The 25,505-nt window shown below is 43.2% G+C and overlaps 2 protein-coding genes across 5 annotated transcripts in view; one reads left to right on the top strand and one right to left on the bottom strand.

The window, feature by feature from the left end:
- Positions 1 to 25,505, top strand: part of wdfy1 (WD repeat and FYVE domain containing 1) — a 1,176,431-nt gene that overhangs the window by 510,900 nt on the left and 640,026 nt on the right. The window lies entirely within an intron of this gene.
- slc8a2b (solute carrier family 8 member 2b) overlaps positions 1 to 25,505 on the bottom strand; it is a 295,419-nt gene that overhangs the window by 178,196 nt on the left and 91,718 nt on the right. The gene's annotated exons all lie outside the window — the stretch shown is intronic.

Raw genomic sequence — 25,505 nt, 5'->3', positions numbered from 1 at the left:
TACCGTACTCGCAGTCCGCGTTGTTTGTTATCTCGGGCCGTGCCCGCTCTAATGCTTTACTGGCTCGCAGTCCGCGTGGTTTATTATCTCGGGCCGTGCCAGCTCTAATGCTTTACCGTACTCGCAGTCCGCGTTGTTTGTTATCTCGGGCCGTGCCCGCTCTAATGCTTTACTGGCTCGCAGTCCGCGTGGTTTATTATCTCGGGCCGTGCCAGCTCTAATGCTTTACCGTACTCGCAGTCCGCGTTGTTTGTTCTCTCGGGCCGTGCCCGCTCTAATGCTTTACCGTACTCGCAGTTCGCGTTGTTTATTGTCTCGGGCCGTGCCCGCTCTAATGCTTTACCGTACTCGCAGTTCGCGTTGTTTATTGTCTCGGGCTATGCCCGCTCTAATGCTTTACTGTACTCGCTGTCCGCGTTGTTTATTGTCTCAGGCCGTGCCCGCTCCGCTGCTTGATTGGACTCGTGTCCGATGCTGCTTGTATAAGACACACTCGGATGTACGGTACTGCACAGGTTTTCGATTACGTGAATCGTGGACTGCACTGACTCCGTACCTGGTCTAATTCTGGTGATTTGCTGCCTTTTATTGGGTTAATTTTGTGTTGCCTGTGCTATGTTTTGTTTCATGATTGGCATGTACCTTTCTTGCAGAATTTCTACTTTTACGATGCCGTGTTTTAACATATTAATCAACGCTGTGGGCGGCGGTTGCTATTGCCTTAGAACTTTTTTAGTGGCCGAAGTTTTGCACATTTACCGATCACGGGTAGCTTTGACGTACTGCTGTGCAAATTACGTGCCTCAATGTTAAGGATCCGATCCGGTTTGTCGTTGCTTTATGTCTTATGGTTTGTGCTGATGTTACTTTCCCTGGTCCTTTGGTTTTGGGGGTGTTCTCCAAGGACAGTCTGTCCTTGGTTCTGCATTTGGTGCTTCCTGACATTTGTTTTGACATTAATTTCGCTTCCCCTGTTATATTTGCTTTGTTCGCATCATGACTTACAAGGTGTCTAATAACAATCATCAGTAAAATGTATAGCAGTCAATGATAATGGAAAGTCTTTTAATTCTCGGGCCGTGCCCGCCCTAATACCCACTGGACTCGTAGTCCGCGCTGCTGCGATCACGGGCCGTGCCCGCTCTATTAACCCTGGACTCGTAGTCCGCGCTGCTGCGATCGCGGGCCGTGCCCGCTCTAAATACCCACTGGACTCGTAGTCCGCGCTGCTGCAGTCGCGGGCCGTGCCCGCTCTAAATACCCACTGGACTCATAGTCCGCGCTGCTGCGATCGCGGGCCGTGCCCGCTCTATTAACCCTGGACTCGTAGTCCACGCTGCTGCGATCGCGGGCCGTGCCCGCTCTATTAACCTGGACTCATAGTCCGCGCTGCTGCGATCGCGGGCCGTGCCCGCTCTATTAACCCTGGACTCGTAGTCCGCGCTGCTGCGATCGCGGGCCGTGCCCGCTCTAATAACCACTGGACTCGTAGTCCGCGCTGCTGCGATCGCGGGCCGTGCCCGCTCTAATAACCACTGGACTCGTAGTCCGCGCTGCTGCGATCGCGGGCCGTGCCCGCTCTAATGCTTTACCGTACTCGCAGTTCGCGTTGTTTATTGTCTCGGGCTATGCCCGCTCTAATGCTTTACTGTACTCGCTGTCCGCGTTGTTTATTGTCTCAGGCCGTGCCCGCTCCGCTGCTTGATTGGACTCGTGTCCGATGCTGCTTGTATAAGACACACTCGGATGTACGGTACTGCACAGGTTTTCGATTACGTGATTCGTGGACTGCACTGACTCCGTACCTGGTCTAATTCTGGTGATTTGCTGCCTTTTATTGGGTTAATTTTGTGTTGCCTGTGCTATGTTTTGTTTCATGATTGGCATGTACCTTTCTTGCAGAATTTCTACTTTTACGATGCCGTGTTTTAACATATTAATCAACGCCGTGGGCGGCGGTTGCTATTGCCTTAGAACTTTTTTAGTGGCCGAAGTTTTGCACATTTACCGATCACGGGTAGCTTTGACGTACTGCTGTGCAAATTACGTGCCTCAATGTTAAGGATCCGATCCGGTTTGTCGTTGCTTTATGTCTTATGGTTTGTGCTGATGTTACTTTCCCTGGTCCTTTGGTTTTGGGGGTGTTCTCCAAGGACAGTCTGTCCTTGGTTCTGCATTTGGTGCTTCCTGACATTTGTTTTGACATTAATTTCGCTTCCCCTGTTATATTTGCTTTGTTCGCATCATGACTTACAAGGTGTCTAATAACAATCATCAGTAAAATGTATAGCAGTCAATGATAATGGAAAGTCTTTTAATTCTCGGGCCGTGCCCGCCCTAATACCCACTGGACTCGTAGTCCGCGCTGCTGCGATCACGGGCCGTGCCCGCTCTATTAACCCTGGACTCGTAGTCCGCGCTGCTGCGATCGCGGCCCGTGCCCGCTCTAAATACCCACTGGACTCGTAGTCCGCGCTGCTGCAGTCGCGGGCCGTGCCCGCTCTAAATACCCACTGGACTCGTAGTCCGCGCTGCTGCGATCGCGGGCCGTGCCCGCTCTATTAACCCTGGACTCGTAGTCCACGCTGCTGCGATCGCGGGCCGTGCCCGCTCTATTAACCTGGACTCATAGTCCGCGCTGCTGCGATCGCGGGCCGTGCCCGCTCTATTAACCCTGGACTCGTAGTCCGCGCTGCTGCGATCGCGGGCCGTGCCCGCTCTAATAACCACTGGACTCGTAGTCCGCGCTGCTGCGATCGCGGGCCGTGCCCGCTCTAATAACCACTGGACTCGTAGTCCGCGCTGCTGCGATCGCGGGCCGTGCCCGCTCTAATAACCACTGGACTCGTAGTCCGCGCTGCTGCGATCGCGGGCAGTGCCCGCTCTAAATACCCACTGGACTCGTAGTCCGCGCTGCTGCAGTCGCGAGCCGTGCTCGCTCTTATACCCTCACCCATCTTGTTCGGGATACCTGATGTCTGAGTAAGTAATTTATGTACATATATATCTATTTATTTATATATCTATTTAATATATCTATTTAATTGCAAACAACTGGAGGCGGTTGTAAGATTTTTATACAGACGTCAAATGAATATACTGTTATAACGTACTGCCACGACAGCTCGCGCTCGCTCAAATATCCTACTCCTTATGCTCCTAGATATCAACACGGGCCGTGCCCGTTCCTATGCTCATTAGACTCCTAGTCTGAGTTTTTTCTGCACAGCGGGCCGTGCCCGCCCTTATAGCCTTTGGACTCGTAGTCCGCGTTTTGCTGCACAGCGGGCCGTGCCCGCTCTTATTCCCTTTGGACTCGTAGTCCGCGTTTTGCTACGACGGCGTCCAAAAGTTGTGCCCCTCAAAGGCTTAATGTATTGTTAGTCCGCAGTGTTTTCTCATGCTGATCACGTCAACGTTACGCTTATCATACGCTTCTAAAATAGCCTCAAGCAGTGTATACAAGTACTTTGTATACAACGAACCTAATAAATGTATGCTACCAAAACATGAGCGCAACTACTGTAATGCACACGTACTCAGCAAATAACACTCTAATCTTGAACACCTTATTCAAGCTTGTTTATAACTGTTTTCCTTCCAGAATACGTGAACCAGGTAAAGGATCCTCCTGTGGGTAATTATATCTTTTATATTTTTGGGGATAGGCTCTGCCCCCGCCGTACAAGTACGGCAGGATCTGCGAGGTTCCAGACGCTGCGGACCTGGGCTTCGACGGGGCTTTCGCCAAAGACTCTATATACACTATATTCACTATTACTAATTGTCATACGTGTTTATTGGGATTAAATCTTTCTTGCTGCACTTTGTTTCTAGAGTTTTCCTGCTAGAACTGAAAGCTCTGCGTAGGTTCTAGCGGGAAACTCGAAATCACGCCACTTTTCTCAGCCAATCACCAACTCCCACCTGTCCTTAAAAGACCTCCCTCATACCTGTTCTCCACTGCTTGCAGACGCTGACATACGTTTTCACCCTCCTCCTTCCCCACCGCCTCCAGTTCGGTCCCGCCGGTTGCCCAGGGGATAGGCTCCGCCCCCGCCGTACAAGTACGGCAGGATCTGCGAGGTTCCAGACGCTGCGGACCTGGGCTTCGACGGGGCTTTCGCCAAAGACTCTATATACACTATATTCACTATTACTAATTGTCATACGTGTTTATTGGGATTAAATCTTTCTTGCTGCACTTTGTTTCTAGAGTTTTCCTGCTAGAACAGGAAGGGACCATGCATAACCTGTTCCTGCTAAGTTGGGAGCATGAAATTTTCCAAAATCTCTTGGTATGCTAAAGCATTGAGAGTTCTTTTCAGTGGAACTAAAGTGGCACGCCAATATCAAACTTTACACTTGACACAATGTGTCGGGTCACTTTTTGCGGGAGTGCTTCTGGCCACATCACACGCTTCACGTATTTACGTCACATGTACAGCCTCTAAAAGAGGATCTGGCTCAGTTTTACTGAACGCGAGCGGCTGGTGGAGCAATGGAGACTTCAGAAGGGGAAACTCAGACCTCAGTGTATCTCAGTGAATAGCTGGACAGAGCATCGTCTCTCAAAAGTGAAGCCACCACAGGTCGGGCGCCCCCTGCTGTTCGTTTGCAGAAAGCTGTGTAACCCCACCCATCCCCATAGGTTTCAATGGCAAAACAGAACAACTTTCAATCACATTTTTTTTTTCCAATATACTGTATGTAACGCCACAGACAAGAGTCAAACGCTCGTGGTAAGAACAAAATGAGGCTTTATTACAAGGCATGTAAACAGAGAGCGTAGTCGAATGACAGGCGTGGGTCAAAACCAGAGAAACAACAAACCAATACATCAGAGCTGAATCACAAACCGGAAACCGAAACCATGAGCCAGAAGGCATTAGGCAGAAACGTCGCTGGTAAAACAGGGAAAATACCTTACGAAAAACGAGACAAACAGACAGGTATTTACATCCTAACTAGATTACTAACACCTGAACACAATCTAGAATTCCGGTGACTTAGAACGCACAAGTAAGCCGAACACGTGGTGTTGTCAGGAGCATGCTGGGAGGTGTAGTTCTGGACCTGGGATTGTCCATAGATGGGAATGGCAAAGTCTGTGGTAGGCGTGACACTGTAATTCTACTTCCATTATTTAAATGCAACAGCTAGTATAACCTCTGCTTATATTGTCACATTTTTTTATCCCCACAGAATTCGTTTTTAAAACGTTATTCAGGTTTTTGTAAAAGGGCTAGCCAGGGTGGGACCAATGACTGTATGGGCGGGACCATAGACTGTGTATAGCTCTGTGGAGACAGCCCTCAGGGGCGGGGTTATTTAAATGAGTAGGCAGTCTCTCTACTGACTTTCTCCCTCCTTTGGTCTCTACTGCGCAGACTCGGGTTTCAGTATGCCAACATGGCGGAAGATTTTGGCTTCATTTTCATTGAATGAATGGGAACGACGTCACGGCGTCCATCTTTTTTACAGTCTCTGGTTTACACTCACAAAACTGACAACTGTACATAATAACTCTCTTACATCCTCTAAAGACATTTCCCTCAGCAGTTTCTTACTGAGTGCTCTCTCTCTCTCTCTCTCTCTCTCTCTCTGACTGAACATAACCTGGAATCGGATTCATCCGCTCTGAAAGGAGACTGCATCACACCCGCCCACTTTAAAATGATTCTTGTTATTTTACTCATTCTTGCCAGAGAGGACCCTTAATCCCCCAAATCCCCCCCACACTTATTTTTTTGCTTATATTAAGCATTACTTCTTGGCAAAAATCAATTTCCAGAATTAAGCAAAATTGTCTGTTAATACAATAAGGCACATTTAATAGATTAAAATCAATTAAGTACGAGGAAGTATTAGATATATAGACTACATTTAGGAGGATTCTACTTGTTGTTTTTGCAGTCTAATCTTAGTCTGTACACTTCTAAGGCTATATGGTTGTGGCTGGAAGTTAACTTTAGCATCTTTTTTGTATTGAAATCATTTATAATATCAGTTATTTTAAATGTTTAACCACTTTTGGTTGGCAAATATTCATTTCATCCCAGGTATGGACTTTGTACAGATGTGCTAAGTTGGTAACTAAACTGACATTCAGAAAAAACATGCAGATAAAGATAACCACACACCAGATCTATGCATACAAACAACAGTTTGCTCAAAAAACACAAAATCTCTAAATTTACTGTGAAGGACAGTTCTCTCCACCACACCACACTGTGATCTGAATTCATATTTATCTTCATATTTATTATTCATCACTTCTGGCCACCAAACACACAATCAGAACCTCTTACTGAGGTAAATTCATGGGTAAATAAGCTCCAATCAATAGCTGGCTGCAGTGGCTCTATCTGATAAAGCTCTGCGTGTTGATTGACGTTATTGTTGATTGATGTTCCAATCTCCACAATCTGATCACGGTGAGGTGTTTGTTTTATTAGTGCTGTTGACCTGTTTATGACCTGATTTACCTGGGGTCACAGCTCATTACCACGGCTTTGATCTGGCTTTGCTGAGAAGAAGCAGGTCACTTTTGTGTGCACACACACACAAACACACACACACACACACACACACGCAGCAGGGTCGAACTGTGACTAAAGTAGCTAACTGTTTCAGTGTGGCACGCTCAGCTGGGAATAAATGGCTTCATTAGAGAGACACCACCTGTGAATTCTGATCAGAGTGTGTGTGTAAGTGTGTGTGTGTGTGTAAGTGTAAGTGTGTGTGTGTGTGTGTGTGTGAGTGAGTGTGTGGTCAGCAGTGAACAATGAGACCTCATTACTTATCCGAATAAAGACCCTTTTATCACACAGCCCAGTTTTGAAAGCATACACACCAATATTTACATTAGGGAAACAATGACTATTTGACAAGTAAAAGTATGTTTTTTTGGATACAATCCGGGTTAGCACCCGAACATCCCTTTCAGACAGCTTCCTCTTACAGCGTCCACAGTTAATCCTGTTGGATGTGGTTGGTCCTTCTTGGTGGTATGCTGACATTACCCTGGATACAGTGGCTCTTGATACATCATAAAGACTTGCTGTCTTGGTCATAGATGCACCAGCAAGACGTGCACCAACAAATTGTGTGCGTTGCAATATTTTGAGCAAAACTGTGCTCTTAACCTGCTAATTGAACCTTCACACTCTGCTCTTACTGGTAGAATGTGCAATTAATGAAGATTGGCCACCAGGCTGCTCCAATTTAGCCATGAAACCTCCCACACTAAAATGACAGGTGTTTCAGTTTCATTGTTCAACCACATTGCAGATCAATGAGTGCAATGTCGTGTTGGAACAGGAATGGACAGTTTACAAACTGTTCCTGCAAATTTGGGAGCGTTCAACTTCTAAAATCTCTTGTTTTGCTGAAGAATTGAGAGATCATTTCACTGGAACTAAGGGACCAAGCCCAACTCCTGAAAAACAACCCCATACCATGATCCCCCCTCAACCAAACTTTACACTTTAAACTCGGCACAATGCAGTCAGACAAGTGCCATTCCTCTTACAATCGCAAAACTCAAGACTCATCCATTGGATTATTGCCAACCAGAGAAGTGCTATTCTTCAATCCAAAGAAAACATCTCATTTATATGGTCTACCACTGTCATAAAAGCACTGATAACTGTTAACTATGGAACATTTAGTAGTGAGAAAATATCATGACTAGACTTGTTGCACAGATGCTGCATTCTGTATCTATCCACCCATCAATCTACTCACTCATCTATCTCCAACCTCTACCTATCCATCTATTTACCCATCTATCCACCCACGCATCTACCAACCCATTCATCCATCTACCCCTCTACCTACCCATCTATCCACCCACACATCTATCTATCCATCTATCTACCCACTCAACCATCTATCTACCCACCCATCTATCTACCCACCCATCTACTAAACCATTCATCCATCTACCCCTCTACCTACCCATCTATCCACCCACACATCTATCTATCCATCTATCTACCTACTCACCCATCTATCTACCCACCCATCTACCAAGCCATTCATCCATCTACCCCTCTACCTGCCCATCTATCTACCCAACCATTTATCTACCCACCCATCTACTAAGCCATTCATCCATCTACCCCTCTACCTACACATCTATCCACCCACACATCTATCTATCCATCTATCTACCTACTCAACCATCTATCTACCAACCCATTTACCAAACCATTCATCCATCTACCCCTCTACCTACCCATCTATCTACCCACTCATCTATCTAGTCACCCATCTACCAAGCCATTCATCCATCTACCCCTCTACCTACCCATCTATCCACCCACACATCTATCTATCCATCTATCTATTTACCTACCCACCCATCTATCTACCCACCCATCTACTAAACCATTCATCCATCTACCCCTCTACCTACCCATCTATCCACCCACACATCTATCTATCCATCTATCTACCTACTCACCCATCTATCTACCCACCCATCTACCAAGCCATTCATCCATCTACCCCTCTACCTACCCATCTATCTACCCAACCATTTATCTACCCACCCATCTACTAAGCCATTCGTCCATCTACCCCTCTACCTACACATCTATCCACCCACACATCTATCTATCCAACTATCTACCTACTCACCCATCTATCTACCCACCCATCTATCTACCCACCCATCTACCAAGCCATTCATCCATCTACCCCTCTACCTACCCATCTATCCACCCACACATCTATCTATCCATCTATCTATTTACCTACTCACCCATCTATCTACCCACCCACCTACCAAGCCATTCATCCATCTACCCCTCTACCTACCCATCTATCTACCCAACCATCAATCTACCCAACCATCTACTAAGCCATTCATCCATCTACCCCTCTACCTACTCATCTATCCACCCACACATCTATCTATCCATCTATCTACCTACTCACCCCTCTATCTACCCACCCATCTACTAAGCCATTCATCCATCTACCCCTCTACCTACCCATCTATCTACCTACTCACCCATCTATCTACCCACCCATCTACTAAGCCATTCATCCATCTACCCCTCTACCTACCCATCTATCCACCCACACATCTATCTATCCATCTACCTACCTACTCACCCATCTATCTATCCAACCATCTACTAAGCCATTCATCCATCTACCCCTCTACCTACCCATCTATCCACCCACACATCTATCTATCCATCTATCTATCTACTCACCCATCTATCTACCCACCCATTTACCAAACCATTCATCCATCTACCCCTCTATCTACCCATCTATCTACCCAACCATTTATCTACCCAACCATCTACTAAGCCATTCATCCATCTACCCCTCTACCTACCCATCTATCGACCCATGCATCTATCTATCCATCTATCTACCTACTCACCCATCTATCTACCCACCCATCTACCAAGCCATTCATCCATCTACCCCTCTACCTACCCATCTATCTACCCAACCATCTATCTATCCATCTATCTACCTACTCACCCATCTATCTACCCACCCATCTACCAAACCATTCATCCATCTACCCCTCTATCTACCCATCTATCTACCCAACCATCTATCTACCCACCCATCTACTAAGCCATTCATCTATCTACCCCTCTACCTACCCATCTATCCACCCACACATCTATCTATCCATCTATCTACCTACTCACCCATCTATCTACCTACTCACCCATCTATCTACCTACTCACCATCTATCTACCCACCCATCTACTAAGCCATTCATCCATCTACCCCTCTACCTACCCATCTATCCACCCACACATCTATCTATCCATCTATCTACCTACTCACCCATCTATCTACCTACTCACCCATCTATCTACCTACTCACTCATCTATCTACCCACCCATCTACCAAGCCATTCATCCATCTACCCCTCTACCTACCATCTATCTACCCAACCATCAATCTATCCACCCATCTACTAAGCCATTCATCCAGCTACCCTTGTTAGCTACCCTACTAGACTTGTTGCACAGATGCTGCATCCACCCATCAATCTACCCACTCATCTATATCCATCCTCTACCTATCCATCTATTTACCCATCTATCCACCCACGCATCTACCAATCCATTCATCCATCTACCCCTCTACCTACCCATCTATCCACCCACACATCTATCTATCCATCTATCTACCTACTCACCCATCTATTTACACACCTATCTACCAAGCCATTCATCTATCTACCCCTCTACCTACCCATCCATCCCCTCTATCTACCCAACCATCTATCTACCCACCCATCTACTAAGCCATTCATCAATCTACCCCTCTACCTACCCATCTATCCACCCAGATATCTATCTATTCATCTATCTACCTACTCACCCATCTATCTACCCACCTATCTACCAAGCCATTCATCCATCTACCCCTCTACCTACCCATCTATCCACCCACATATCTATCTATCCATCTGTCTACCTACTCACCCATCTATCTACTCACCCATCTACCAAGCCATTCATCCATCTACCCCTCTACCTACCCAACTATCTACCCACCCATCTACTAAGCCATTCATCCATCTACCCCTCTACCTACCCATCTATCCACCCACACATCTATCTATCCATCTATCTACCCACCCATCTACATTACATTACATTACATTACATTTGGCAGACGCTTTTGTCCAAAGCGACTTACAATAGTCAAGTACAATGTAAAATAAGTTTAAAGGTAAAACATCTTTGGATAGGGATAAAAGTAGGACAAAGGGGAATAATAGGATAGAGGAGTGAAGGAGAGGAAGAAGGAAATGAGGTTAGAAGTAGTTAGTGTGTTAGAGGTGTTAAGAGAGTAAGTGCTCTTTGAAGAGCTCTGTCTTCAGGAGTTTATTAAAGATAGCAAGAGATTCTCCTGATCTGGTAGTGGAGGGTAATGTGTTCCACCATTGGGGAACTCTGTATGAGAACAGTCTGGATTGCTTTGTGTGAATGTTTGGCAAAGCGAGGCGACGTTCGCTGGAGGAGCGCAGCGGCCGGGAGGTAGCGTAAGCCTTCAGGAGCGAGTGCAGGTAGGAAGGAGCTGTTCTGTTCTGTCATCACCTTGTAGGCGATTGTAAGAGTTTTGAATTTGATGCGAGCATCAACTGGTAGCCAATGGAGCTCAATGAGCAGCGGGGTGACATGTGCCCGTTTTGGCTGGTTGAAGACCAGACGTGCTGCTGCGTTCTGGATCATCTGGAGTGGTTTTACTACACAGGCCGGGAGGCCAGTTAGCAGGGCATTGCAGTAGTCGAGGCGTGAGATGACGACCGCTTGTACCAGGAGTTGGGTGGCCTGTTGCGTCAAGAACGGTCTAATTTTTCGGATGTTATAGAGCGCAAAGCGGCAGGACCGAGCAACTGAGGCCACATGGTGCGTGAAGGAGAGTTGGTCATCAACCATAACACCCAGGTTCCTAGCAACCTTTGTCGGTGAGAGAGAGAGAGAGTCGATACTTATAGAGAATTTGTGTTGAAAAGATGGTTTTGCTGGTATAACCAGAAGTTCAGTCTTTGAGAGATTTAATTGAAGGTGATGCTCCCTCATCCATGAGGATATGTCAGAGAGACACTGCAAAATCCGTGCAGAGATTGAGTGATCTTCAGGTGAGAACGACAGGTATAGCTGGGTGTCATCAGCAAAGCAATGGTAGGAAAATCCGTGTGAGCGGATAACCTGACCAAGAGAGGTGGTGTATATGGAGAAGAGAAGGGGTCCCAGTACCGAACCTTGGGGAACCCCAGTGGATAAGGAGCGGGCTGAGGACAGCTGTCCTTGCCACGACGCCTTGAACGAGCGCCCAGTGAGGTACGATCTGAACCATGACAGCACATTGTCTGCGATCCCCATGTTTGAGAGTATAGTTAGGAGGAAGTCATGGTTGACTGTGTCAAATGCGCCCGAGAGGTCCAGCAGAATGAGCACTGAGGACTGACCTGCAGCTCTGGCAGTTTTCAATGCTACTAAGCCATTCATCCATCTACCCCTCTACCTACCCATCTATCCACCCACACATCTATCTATCCATCTATCTACCTACTCACTCATCTATCTACCCACCTATCTACCAAGCCATTCATCCATCTACCCCTCTACCTACCCATCTATCTACCCAACCAGCAATCTACCCACCCATCTACTAAGCCATTCATCCAGCTACCCCTCTACCTACCCATCTATCTACCCAACCATCAATCTACCCACCCATCTACTAAGCCATTCATCCATCTACCCCTTTACCTACCCAACTATCTACCCACCCATTTATTTACCCATCTATCTACCCATCTATCTCATACCATCAGGCAGTGTTCAGTTTGGTTCAGCAGCAGCTTGGAGTCGTGTGGTGTATGGTACCTAGTTACCTAGTTATTTATTTATTTATATGTACATATTTTAAATTCAAATTTAAATTCATATTTTATAAAAATCCGAACAAAAACTGTAGATATAAGTGAAAGATTGACAGTCTGGTTCTAATCTGCTACCAGTTAAAAAGTCCTGCAGTGTACCCAGGGCTTAAGAGTGCAGGACCAGTCTTCCATATATCCTAACCGGGAGTGTCAGCAGATTACAGCCCAGCTGTAAAAACTGCAGCAGCAGCAGCTACGCTCTTGAAAGCTTCCACACCCACTAAAAATATAATGTTTACACTTAGCATGCTCAGCGCTAGGCTAGAAAAACAGCCTCAGGCCAGCAGAGTTCACAGATTTTCTTTATTTCGCACAGTTTACAGTACAATTCTGGAGACAGTAGGTTTAAATGTTAATTGCCCCTGGTTGCCTATAATGCACTGGATCAGAACCAGCTTCATTTACACAGGACTGATACTCACAATTCCATCTATCTACCATTATACCTACCCATCCATCCATCAATCTACCATCTACCCACTCATTAACCTATGCATCCATCCATGCATCCATCCATCCATCCATCAATACCCATCTACCCACCCACCCATCTACCAATCTATCCACCAAACCATCTATGTACCTATCTACCTACCATATATTTACCCACCCACCCATCTACCTATTTACCTACTTATTATTCTAACCTGATTCTAATCTGTCCATCCATCCATCTACCCACCCACCTACCCACCCACCCAGCTACCAGTCCATCCACCTACCCATCTATCTATTCATCCACCTACTAATCTACCCACCCATCCATCTACCAATCCATACAAGGTACCAATTCATCCCCCTACCCATCTATCTACCAATCTATCTACCCAGCCACCTACAATCTATCTACCCACCCATCCACCCATCTACAAATCCATCAGCCTACCCATCTATTTACCCATCCATCCACCATGTATCTATCTACCCATCCATCTTCCAATCTATCTACCCACCATACATCTACTTATCCACCTACCATCTACCCATTATTCCATCCATCCATTCCATCCCTTTATCAGTTCATCCACCTACCCACCCAGATATCTACCCATCTAACCACACATCTACCAATCCATCCATCCTTCTATCCATCTACCCCTCTACCTACCCATCTACCCACCCATCTACCAATCCATCTAACCATCTATCCATCAATCACCTAAAACATACTAAATCGTAGTCCCTGTATCATGGATTGTAATGCCAGCTGGACCTGGCTGAAGTCTGATTGTATTAGATGTTGATGTTGTATAGAGATCACAGTGTTCACAGGAAGGGCCACTGAGGGAGAATCTGCTTTCAGACTCGGCTATTCTGCTCATTTTACACAATATTAAGAAATTGCTGGCTGTTCCAGAACAGAGTGGCGTTAAATACAACTCTATAAATTGGCCTCTTGTGTACTCCCTCCCTCCCTTGTGTTGCCTGCTATTTAGACATTGCTCTAAATCTATGTGGTCCAATCACATGATCCATGTCTCATCAGTTGCCACAGCACTACACAAAAAATCACAGGAACCTGTAGATCCTTGTTTAAATGCTAGATGTTGACAGAATCCTAGTAAAGCCAGTGTTGAAATCTGGTCGTAGTGCTAAATAGTTCCCCTGTTTTGGTGTTAAAATCACATTTCTAAAACATGTAAAACTAATGTGTCTTGTGAAGGAAGCAGAGTAAAGACTATTAACAACACAGTTGTGCAGGTTACAATCTAGTGGTTCTATCTAGTGAGGTATAGCGCCCCCTGGGGTGCAGCCTGTAGTTTAAAAAAAGTGTGCAAATACTGTGTATTATCTGTACGACTTTATACACCAACCAGTGGCCCCTGTACCATTACACTTCTGTGTTTATATAAACATATCTACTGTATCAACCATATGTAGTAAACTGTTAAACAAGTGCTAAACAACCAAAATACATCGTAGGTTTGGTTCTTATCTGAGGAGCTGTTTAACTTGCTCTTTTCTAAGGCTGGTAACTCTGATGAACTTATCCTGTACAACAGAGGAAACTCTTGTTCTTCCTGTCCTGGGGTGGCCCTGATGAGAGCCAGTTTCATCATAATGTTTTTGATGGTCTTTGCAACTGCACTTTAGGATACTGTTAAAAAATGTATCTTGAACTGTTTTTGATTGACTGACTTTCATTTATTAAAGTAGTTTTTTTTTTCTTTATTTAGTTGAGTGGTCCTTGATTCTCATAATCTGGATTAGAGCATTACTCAAATAGAGCTATTCACTGTATACCTCTAACTCTACCTCTTCACTACTTTACAACTGATGCTCTCAAACACATTAAGAGACAAGAAATTCAAGTAATTAACTCTTGATGAGTTCAGCACAGCTGTTAACTGAAAGCCTGAATTCCAGTAGACTCGACCTCATAAAACTGACTGAAAAAAAACAGCGGAGATGTTCAAAACTGATCATCTAAACAAGAGGTGCTACTTTGATAAATATAGACCGTTTCAATGAGGAAAACAACAACAAAGCTACTGCACATGTCTGTTCCTTCGACGCTTCTGGTGGCGCTATTTTCAAGTATACAGCTGTCAAAATGAGAGCGCATATTTCGCTCCCGAACACAGAACAAACACGCTATAGTGTTAGTAAAAACTGATCAAACCTCTTCTCCTGATCTTTTTGATACGGATTTAAGATGGAAGTTTTTTCCTCTGATTTAAAACGCTTGCCAGAGGTGACCCACCCAGGTGTGATCACTACCTTGTTGAAAGCGCACCACAGTTTGGACGCATATAATTACTTTCTCAGTGGAAAAGTTGGGAATATTTGTTCCTGTAGTAGAGAAGCATCACTATAGTGTATGGTGAGGTTGGAGCAAGTCAAATGCTATCCAACACGTACTCTGCATGGTTTATAGATAAGAAGGAGGGAGGAGTTGTGAGCGGACACTGTAACTGCATGGCAGGTTAGCAGTGTGAAAAACGAAAGCAGGCGTGTTTACTATGGAGGACCAAAAATGACATAAGTATAAATAAATAAATGTTGAAATAAATAAACAAATGTTGAAATAAATAAATGAATAAATAAATAAATGCTGACATTAGTAAATGCACATATAAATGAATATATATATATATATATATATATATATATATATATATATATATAAGAAATGTATTTATTCATTTATTTATTTACCTATACAATTATTTGTGCGTGTATTTATTTATTTATATATTTATTTATTCATTTATTTATTTATATATTTATACATTTATGTGTATTTATTTATACTTATGTCATTTTTGGTCCTCCATAGTTTACTTGTTTAAAGAACAATTTGACCTGATTTTCAATGTTTGTGACTCTCAGATTAGGTGAAGTTTGCATTCATGTTAAATTAAAAAGTTAGGTCCACTGTTCTGAACGCTGTTTACCGCTAAACGGAAGTGTTATAGGAACAGCTACGTCACTTCCTACGCTCATGAATATTCCTCTGAAACGGTCTATATAATATACTAAAAAAAAAGCAAAAATGGTATACTTTCAGAGTTTGGATGACTTTAGAAAAAAATCTACAATGTAGAGGTGGAATGATTACTAGAGTAATTCGAGTTACTCGATTAAAAAAAAAATATTGATTAATTCTCTGTGCCTCGAGGAATCGTTTAATTAATTTTAAAACGCAGCGCGCAAGCGCAGACTTTTAATGTGAAATAGCGCACTTGGCATTGTGTCACCCACGCACAGGAATCAGGTAGAGGAGGTGGAGGTTTTTGAAGCAGTGAGCAGGCAAATTTAACTTGTAACAAGTTTGTTAAATTAACATTAATATATCTTATTAAGAAAACGACAGCACTGTGGAGCTGATTATTAGGAATACTGTCTAAAATTCTAGACTTAATACAGGTTTTATATAATCAGTAAAGTCAGCGTTGTGGAGTTTATAAATAAATACATGTTAAATTTAGGCTGAGCTAAAGTTACTCTGGCCAGAAAATACAGCCATGAACTTACTGTATTATGTAATTTAGCTAAGATGCACAACGTAAGGCCAATGTTTATGCCTTTATTATTGATTAATGCCCTATATTTAATACTTCCAAGAAATCCTAAGTTGAAATAATTTAACTTAATTTATTAAATTATTACTTGTGGTATTTATGGCAATTTTGTGTTTTATTTATTTCTATTTGTGTTTGCAATGTGGAAATGTATGTTGTGAATTTTAAAAAAAATTAAACCAATCGGTCATTCATTATTAAGTGAAATCTTTTATTTTATGTTTTATCTGATTACTCAATTAATCAAATCGATTTTTCATGCTAAAATAATCGATAGCTTCAGTCAGGCCTGGAGTGGCTAATCGGGAGACTCGGGAGGATTCCCGATGGGCCGGCTCATGTCAATCTCGAGTTTGGGCCGGTTGGACGGAAAAAATAAATTTGACACTTATCTGCCCCTTATCTAATCTTATTCTTGCATTAATTTCCATTCAGCTACGTATGCATTCTCTATTCAGCTGACAGCACTGCCCCTACTTAGCAGTAGATTAGATGGGTTTAACCATCTAGTTCTCCCCTCCCAAATGTTTGAGTTGGTTGCGTCCACGAGTAGTCTTTTCTGGAGCGATAAAATTAAATGTAGCAACAGAATAGCACGCAGCGTCAGTCGGCTGTGATGGAGGTAAAAAGAGGCCAGGTGGAGCCGAAAAGGCCAGATTAAAAAAAGAAAGAAGATGGACAAACTTGTTTTCCAGAGGACAGACTCTAGTTGCAGCCGGTAAACAGAGATATGGAAATAATCTTGAATTGTCAGCTATTGCGCAATGTTTGCAATGTCGACTTAGTGTAGTTTATTTTGTAGAGCCCAATTCACATCATTAACCTCTTAACACGTCCTGGCCCACCGACGGGCCAGAAATATGTCATAATTAATATTTAATATCTGGCTTTGCTTCTTTGATCATCTGAGGGTCACTTCAGGACACGCACTCACACACCCAGACCCCTCCCCCCCCGCTCACCTCACACTCCAGCCTCAAACTCTGCTCCACAAACCAGCAGATCCAACAAACCAGTATCTAGTAATCCTCATTTATATCCAAACAGTGCTTGAAGAAATTTGAGCCATAAAAATCTTAATCTATTTTAATCCGCTGTAACACAATTTCCCGTATATACAGCTACCCGTATATAATTTACATGGACGGAAAGCTTAAAGTCACGTCTGATCAAATGTGTGTCGGCCGACTCTGTCGGCCAATCAGGTTGCGAGTTCTGCAGGGGGAGGGGGGAGGTCGGGGCTTGTTACTTTATCTGATTTAAATTTAAATGAAACATGTTTAAGTGAAGGGTGTTCTGTTAACTTACCAACATATACTTGAACTTATATGCAATAAAAAGGCAGTGTAAGATCTAGCTGCTGTTTTATTTATTCAAATTCCTGCTCCATGGAAAAAGTGGGCCGGATTCGGGCATGAAACTCCCAGGCTGAAAAAGGGGCACACTCCGGCCCTGGCTGCAGTCCTACTACAATGCAGAACATTTTAACATAAAATAATAAAAAAACACTGAATTTAATTGAAGGTGTGTCATCATAAAGGACATCAGCAGGATATGGAATAGAACTAGTTGACCTCAGGAAGTCACTACCAATAAGCAGGGAAATCCTGGAACTTCCAGACAGGTATGATGTATACGTTCACAAGTCAGAATCCATCATCACAGTTCCAAGGCCAATCTGAGCTAAAAGAATCATGAATAAAGCTTTGTTATGGCCGGCGTCGGTCAGTGACTATCACTATGGAAGGAAGTGACTGAGAAGAAAAATAAATGAGAAATAAACAGAGAGATTAATGTGCAGTTCTGCAGATCGCTGCTGGCCTTGTTAGTGAGCGTGCATGCTGAGGTCACCAGTAACTACAGTCCACGCCATTCATTTGCATGTCGCTCTCGACCAAGGAACAGAACTGGACACCAGAACCTCAGGGCAGCACGCCTCTCATAAATCTCTCTCTCTCTCTCTCTCTCTATCTCGCTTATTCTCTCCTCCAAAATCCCGCCGTCCCCTTTTTATCCTTCTCCCTCCATTTCTCCGCTCCATCCATCACACTCCAGCTGTAACCTCTGTGTATAATTAAGAGGCGAGAGCTATTCTGATATTATACCTCCATTACTGGATCGCCCTCCCATTACCGAGGCGCTCCTATTAAAGCAGGCAAGCCGCCGTTCCGGCCTCCGGTAATCACATCCTCCATCACCCGTCAGGCCGTCAGACACATTCCTCATTCAGCCATTACACCAGCAATCAGGTCCTGCAAGCGCAGCTGAATCCTGCAGCCGGAGAGCCTCCGTACAGCAGATGAGAATATATGGAGGTTTCGGCCAAAACGTCATTCCATATTTATATGCAAAAACAAATACAGGGCAAGAGCAGCCAGAGTGCATTCAGGCCAAGAGTCCAACATCACCTGAAACATCACATTCTGTAAGGTCCTACATTTGATTTTAATGGAAAATTAAAAAAGAACAAGGTGATGATATAAAGATATTTAAAGCTCACCTTCCGCGAAAATCCGATTTTTCTTGTTTTTTGTGGAATACAGTAGGTCTCTCCGAGTTGAATGTGTACACCTGCACATTAAACTGTTTTGCAGCCCCCATTGTCTGCAGGAGCTAAGCAAAGAAATCCCCCCTCCCCCCTCCGAAAAACGGGTGAATTTTGAATTATCTTTCTGCCTACGTAGGCAGAAACTCACAGACCAGCCCACCTTGGCTCGAGAAACTCCCAGAGGCGGAGCTGAAGCGACGCAACATCACCGCTCATCAGTTAGGAGGTGGGAGGGGCGTCGCAGTGCTCCTAGCCAATCAGAGGAGAGATATTTGCATGCTGTTTGCATGTATGAATATTCATGAGCAAAGCTGGAATCCGGTCATTTTGGACACACCCCTAAAACAGTCCATTAAAAAAGAGCTATACAGAGACACCTGAGCACTTTTTTTTTACAAAAACGGCTCACATGTCATTCATTCATACTAGAGACCACAACTAGAAAAATGAAAGAAAAAAAAAAGAAAAAACGACGGAAGGTGAGCTTTAAACCCAGTAAGACATTTGTATATCTATTACTATTGTAACTAGGCCTGTCTCAATAATAACACTATCCATTTATTCTACAATATACAGTACCAGCCAAGAAGTTGGGCAAACCTCTTTCTATTTCTTTTTTTTTTTTTTTATAATTTTAAAATAATATTTTTTTTCTGATTTTTTCCCCATTTTCTCCCAATTTGGATATCCAATTGTCCCACCCCTTTGTGCGTCCCCATCACCGGTGACACCCGTGACCCTTGGAGGATGCAGACGAGCACACGCCTCCTCCGACACGTGTGAAGTCAATCACCCCTTTTTTCGATCTGCTGCTGATGAATCATTGCCTGAGCAGCTAGCGCGCTCAGAGGAAAGCACAGCGGCCAGGTTCCGATACATCCGCTCACAGACGCCTGGTGCCGCCCAGCGCCACCTTAAGTGTGATGGGGAGAGAGCGCCATCTACCAACCCCAGAGGGAGCAGAGCCAATTGTGCTCCCTCTGAGCGCCGGCAGCTTGATGGCAAAGCTGCATGAGCGGGGGTTCGAACCTGCGACCTCCCGCTCATAGTGGCAGCGCTTTAGACCGCTGGACCACTCGGCGCCCTCTTTCTATTTAATGTATTTTCTTCTTTTTTGACTTTTGATATTGTAAATGTAACACAGGAAAACAATTAAGAGGCAGCTAAAAGAACAACTATGAGGCAAAAATGTGTGCTCGTTACACAAAATGCATAGCTATTTTTTGGCATGTCTAAATCGATTTTTGTCATTCATGAATTGATTCACAACTGTCAACATTCGAATCGCGATGCATCTAAGAATTTCCCCCGCCCCAACCTGACACTCCTATACTGTACTGTTTACATATGAAGAAAAAAATAAGAAGCAGCATAAAATAACCATGACAGACAGTGAGAGGACAGAATACGCTACAGGACATTCCAAACAGCATCATAAAGAGTCATACCCCCTAAATCTGCTGTGTCCTGAAATAAAACCTCATTATGTCTTGCCTGGGGGAAGAGAACTAGATGGAAAAAAGAAGGAAACGAGGAAGAAAGTAAATGAAAAGGAGGCAATCAGTACGGTTTGGCTTAGGATGGAGAGTTATGTCCACTTAGGATGGGAAGATCCCTAGAGGGAGAGACAGAATGAAACAGAAATAGTAAAAGAGGGGGCAGAGGAGCGGAGGACAAAACAACAGCTTACAGCAAGCAGAGCAAAGTTACAACAGTGGACCGAGAAAAAGAGAGAGAGAGAGAAAACCTGAAAAATATAACTATGAAAAAGGCTCTTTGTGTTATGTACTAGTGAATATGGTTAAAATAATTAAGCTGCTTGGCCATCAGCATCCGGAATCCAAGAGAGAGCACAGTTCAAGTCATACTCTCTCTGGGTGGGTACAGTAGGTGGCGCTCTCTCCCCTCATCACTTCTAGTTTAGTGTTGTTCAGCACAGGCATCTGTTAGCTGATGTATCAGAGCTGGGGATCCGGCGCTCTCCTCCGAGCACACTGACTACCCAATGATGTTGCAGCAGCAGAAGTTGGAAAATGTATCAGAGGAGGCATGTGCTGGTTTTTACCCTCCTAGTGTTGGAGGCATAGCTAGTGATTCCTAATTAAGTGGGTTGGGCAATTGGTCTTTGAGGAGATTGAGGAGAAGAATTAAAATAAATTAATAAAAAAAATAATACAGAAAAAAGAGAGATGAAAAATAACAGAAGGGTTGTAGTGACTGAGGCTAGTGGAGCTGTTGGGGCAATTGAGGCGACAAAAAGTGAAAACAGCGATGCCGCCCAAACCACACACTCTGCACAGAAAATGCACATTAATATAATACAGAAGTAATCAAAGTATGTGTTTTGGGTTGAGCTGTTGAGCTGTAGAATAATAATAATACTCAATATGTATTGCAAAAAATTAAGAATACACTACTACTGCAAAAAAAAAAAAAATAATTTAATTACATTTTATTATAGCATACAATATGATATGGCACAACCCTAACTGAGATATTTAAAAAAATACAAGAAATGTATTAGATTTGCAACAGAACATAATGACCTGCCCTCAAACTTCATTTTCCTTATTATTTCCTTATTTATTTTATTTTTTGTTATTTTATTTAATCCACAGTTATCCTCTCCTCCTTCTCAGATTTTGAAAGGGGTGGTTTTGACAGTTTGGGAGCGGGGTCAGGGTCACCTCCTTTAGTGAATGCTATTGGCTGATATCTTCAAGGTTTGTGTCAGACTGCCTACCTCCAAGAGCCGAAGGAGGGCGGAGAAAGAAGGACAGCAGGAGAGTTAGCTAGCTGGCTACGCTAACATCCAAACAACCCACTCTCCGGCTCTGTCTCCCTGGGTTTTGTGCCACACTGTCCAGGCGCTGAATGAGAGAGCCGGTCACTCTGGGCACTAAACTCAAGCTAACAGTGCCAGAGAGCTGGTTGTTTGGATTTTAGCATAGCTAACTAGCTAATTAGCTAAATCTCCTGCTGTCCTTCTTTCTCCAGCTCTTGGAAGTAGGTGGTCCATCACAAACCCTGGAGATATCAGCCAATAGCATTCGCTGAGGGAGGTGACTCTGACCCCACCCCCAGACAGTCAAAACCACCCCTGTCAAAACTGAGTGCAAAAAACTCACTCGAGCAAAAACAGCAACCGCAGATAATTTGCATGGCGTGGGAGAAGAACTGTGAATTTCGAGAGGAAAAAACACCAGAGAGGAAAAATTAAGTTCGAGAATGATATTTTGAACCCGACTTTTGACATTGATGTGCTATATTTCTGCTCTCCAAAATTGTACAGGGTTAAAGCAGACTTTAAATCATACCTTGCTCAAAATCACTGAGATATTTTCCATGTTCCTTTCTAATGGCTGCTTTAAGCACAATCCAAAGCTCTGCTGTCACACAGCTGGCTGAAAGGATAACTGAATAATGAGTGAACGTAAAAGTGTTCCTAATAAACTGCTTGGTGGATTTACTTCTTTGTGAAATAAGAAAACATGAATGTTGATTTGTTTAAAGCAAAAAAACAGACTATAGATCATTTTAAATTTCATCAAATCACAGAAATCTAGCTACTATTGGAAAATATGCAAAAAAAAAGGACCCAGGTATATATACATCAAGTTATTGTGTGTATCAGATGATCCAGAACGCAGCAGCACGTCTGGTCTTCAACCAGCCAAAACAGGCACATGTCACCCAACTGCTCATTGAGCTCCATTGGCTACCAGTTGATGCTCGCATCAAATTCAAAACTCTTACAATTGCCTACAAGGTGATGACAGAACAGGCTCCTTCCTACCTGCACTCGCTCCTGAAGACTTACACTACCTCCCAGCCGCTGCGCTCCTCCAATGAACGCCGCCTCGCTTTACCAGACAAACATTCACACAAAGCAATCCAGACTGTTCTCATACAGAGTTCCACAATGGTGGAACAAACTACCTTCCACTACCAGATCAGAAGAATCTCTCACTATCTTTAAGAGACTCCTGAAGACAGAGCTCTTCAAACAGCACTTACTCTCCTAACACCTCTAACTACCTACCTTCTACTACCAGATCAGGAGAATCTCTCGCTATCTTTAATAAACTCCTGAAGACAGAGCTCTTCAAAGAGCACTTACTCTCCTAACACCTCTAACCCACTAACTACTTCTAACCCCATTTCCTTCTTCCCCTCCTTCACTCCTCTATCCTATTATTTCCCTTCGACCTCCTTTAAGCCCTATCTAAAGATGTTTTACCTTTAGACTTCTATTACTTTTGTACTTCACTATTGTAAGTCGCTTTGGACAAAAGCGTCTGCCAAATGTAATGTAATGTAATGTAATGTATCAGTGTGTGTGTGTGTGTGTGTGTGTGTGTGTGTGCACTTGTTAACAGAGTATAAAGAGTATTGTGTGACCTGCACAGTGCTCATTTGTGTCCTTATTAGGAGGTGAGGAGAAGTGAATATACACAGAAGACCAGAGCAAGTGTATTTCATTCACAGACAGAAGAATAAAGGGAAAGAACGCTGACAAAAGCCAGACGCCCCAGGAAATAAAAGCTTAGAGCTGGACCAATTCCCAGTTCATTTTTTTACAGCACATTTTTTATTCAACAAACATAATGAGCACTTATTAATACCTATATTTAGGAAAAGACCTGTAGTTTAGGGTTGTGAACTGGCAAGAACCTGCTGAAATGGTGTGTATCACAATGCGAGGTTATAATTCAATATACTGTAATATATTGTGTTGCAATATTCAGATTTAAGGATGAAAATCTACATATGTAAATAATCTGGGTAAAAGTAAAGCATATTGGAATCTGAAGGCATGGTACAACACTGCCAGTCTAGTGGGAGGGGTTTAAACACAACACAATAAATAAAAAAACTTCTGACACCAATTTTTACATGTAAACTATTAATTATACATCAATAATGTATTGCGAAACAGAATATTGTGATACATCAGTACTTTCTTACATCCCCATGCAGCAATAGTATGGTCTATTTCCTGTAGTGATCCCCTTTTTAAAGACATGTTGGGCTTTTAAATCTTAACAGACATTAACATTGTCAGTATTATCAGTTTAGAGCATTTTTATAGTCAGCCCTGTACTATAACCTGTGCTTTTTTTTTTTATTATCTTAAAAAAATAAGCCTTATCTGAACTAATAAATGTGGCAACATTAGCGGTTAGCAGCTACAACAATGCTTTTATTTGCAATTAGCTTTTAGCTTTTAATGCCAACTAACCATTCACATTCAACAGTGTCTAAAACAAAGTCAAATATACTGCAGCGAAACTGTGACTCTTTGTTATCCAAGACTGTAGCAAAAAAAAGAGGGAAAAGAAGATTATAATCAGAGCTGAACACAAAATATATTCTATGAAAAAATATCAAGAACTAAAACCTTAACTAATCTGTTAATGGGGACAAATGTTGTGGATCTCAAAAAAACAAATGCCAGTATTGACAACGTATTATTTGTAACTTAATATGTAATATGTTTTTATGTAAACTCCACCAGAAGCATGATGGGAAATAATCTCAGAAAGAATCTAGTTGCAGTCATGCAGTTAGTGATCCCCAAGTCTTTGTAAAATCTTAGCCTGTGAGTAAAAAGTCTGTGACGAGTCTTTAGATGTGAGAGGGTGTCGGACTTCAGTCTGTTAAAAGTCTTTTCAGAGTCTTTTCGGGTTTGATCTGATTACTTGTCTCATTCATATAAACGGAGTTTACTATTGGAACTATTGGAAAAATTGTTCATATAAACACCTCAGATTCTAGAATCGGAATGAATTCACTCTGATTGGAGATACAGTAAAAAACTTTGCATGTAAACATAGCCAGTGTGTCATTTACTTGATCACATGACACTGCACAAGGCTCTTCCAGAAAGCCAATCACCTGAATTCTGAACACCTGTCCACAGCTGTATTTAAACCCCTCACTTTTCTCACACCCTTGCTGAGTATTACAGGGTTTCCTCTCTACAAAGCATTATTCTATTGTTCTGTTGTGATGTAGTTTTTATTTTTCTTGACTCTGATTTTTGCCTTGCCCTTTTTGCTGTTTCTTGTCTAGCTATTGTTTACTGGTCTTGACCTTCCTTGTTTTGACTCTCTTGTCCTGTGGCTTTATTTAATAAAATCTATAACTTGCATCTGTGCATGTCTGAGTACTGCCTGATCATAATATACAGCCTTGCTGAGGCTAAGAGAGAGAGAGAGAGAGAGAGAGAGAGAGAGAGAGAGAGAGAGAGAGAGAGAGAGAGAGAGAGAGAGAGAGAGAGAGAAAGAGAAAGAGAGAGAGAGAGAGAGAGAGAGAGAAAGAGAGAGAGAAAGAGAGAGAAAGAGAAAGAGAAAGAGAGAGAAAGAGAAAGAGAGAGAGAGAGAGAGAGAGAGAGAGAGAGAGAGAGAAAGTGAGTTGACTGCAGTGTTAAAAAGGAACTAACTGGGAGGTCTAACTGCAGGTCTGTTACGATAATTTCATCA

Source organism: Astyanax mexicanus, chromosome 18 (assembly GCF_023375975.1).
Source record: "Astyanax mexicanus isolate ESR-SI-001 chromosome 18, AstMex3_surface, whole genome shotgun sequence".
Taxonomy (NCBI): domain Eukaryota; kingdom Metazoa; phylum Chordata; class Actinopteri; order Characiformes; family Acestrorhamphidae; genus Astyanax; species Astyanax mexicanus.
The sequence above is the reverse complement of the archived record's forward strand: the minus strand, read 5'-3'. Positions and strand labels throughout refer to the sequence as shown.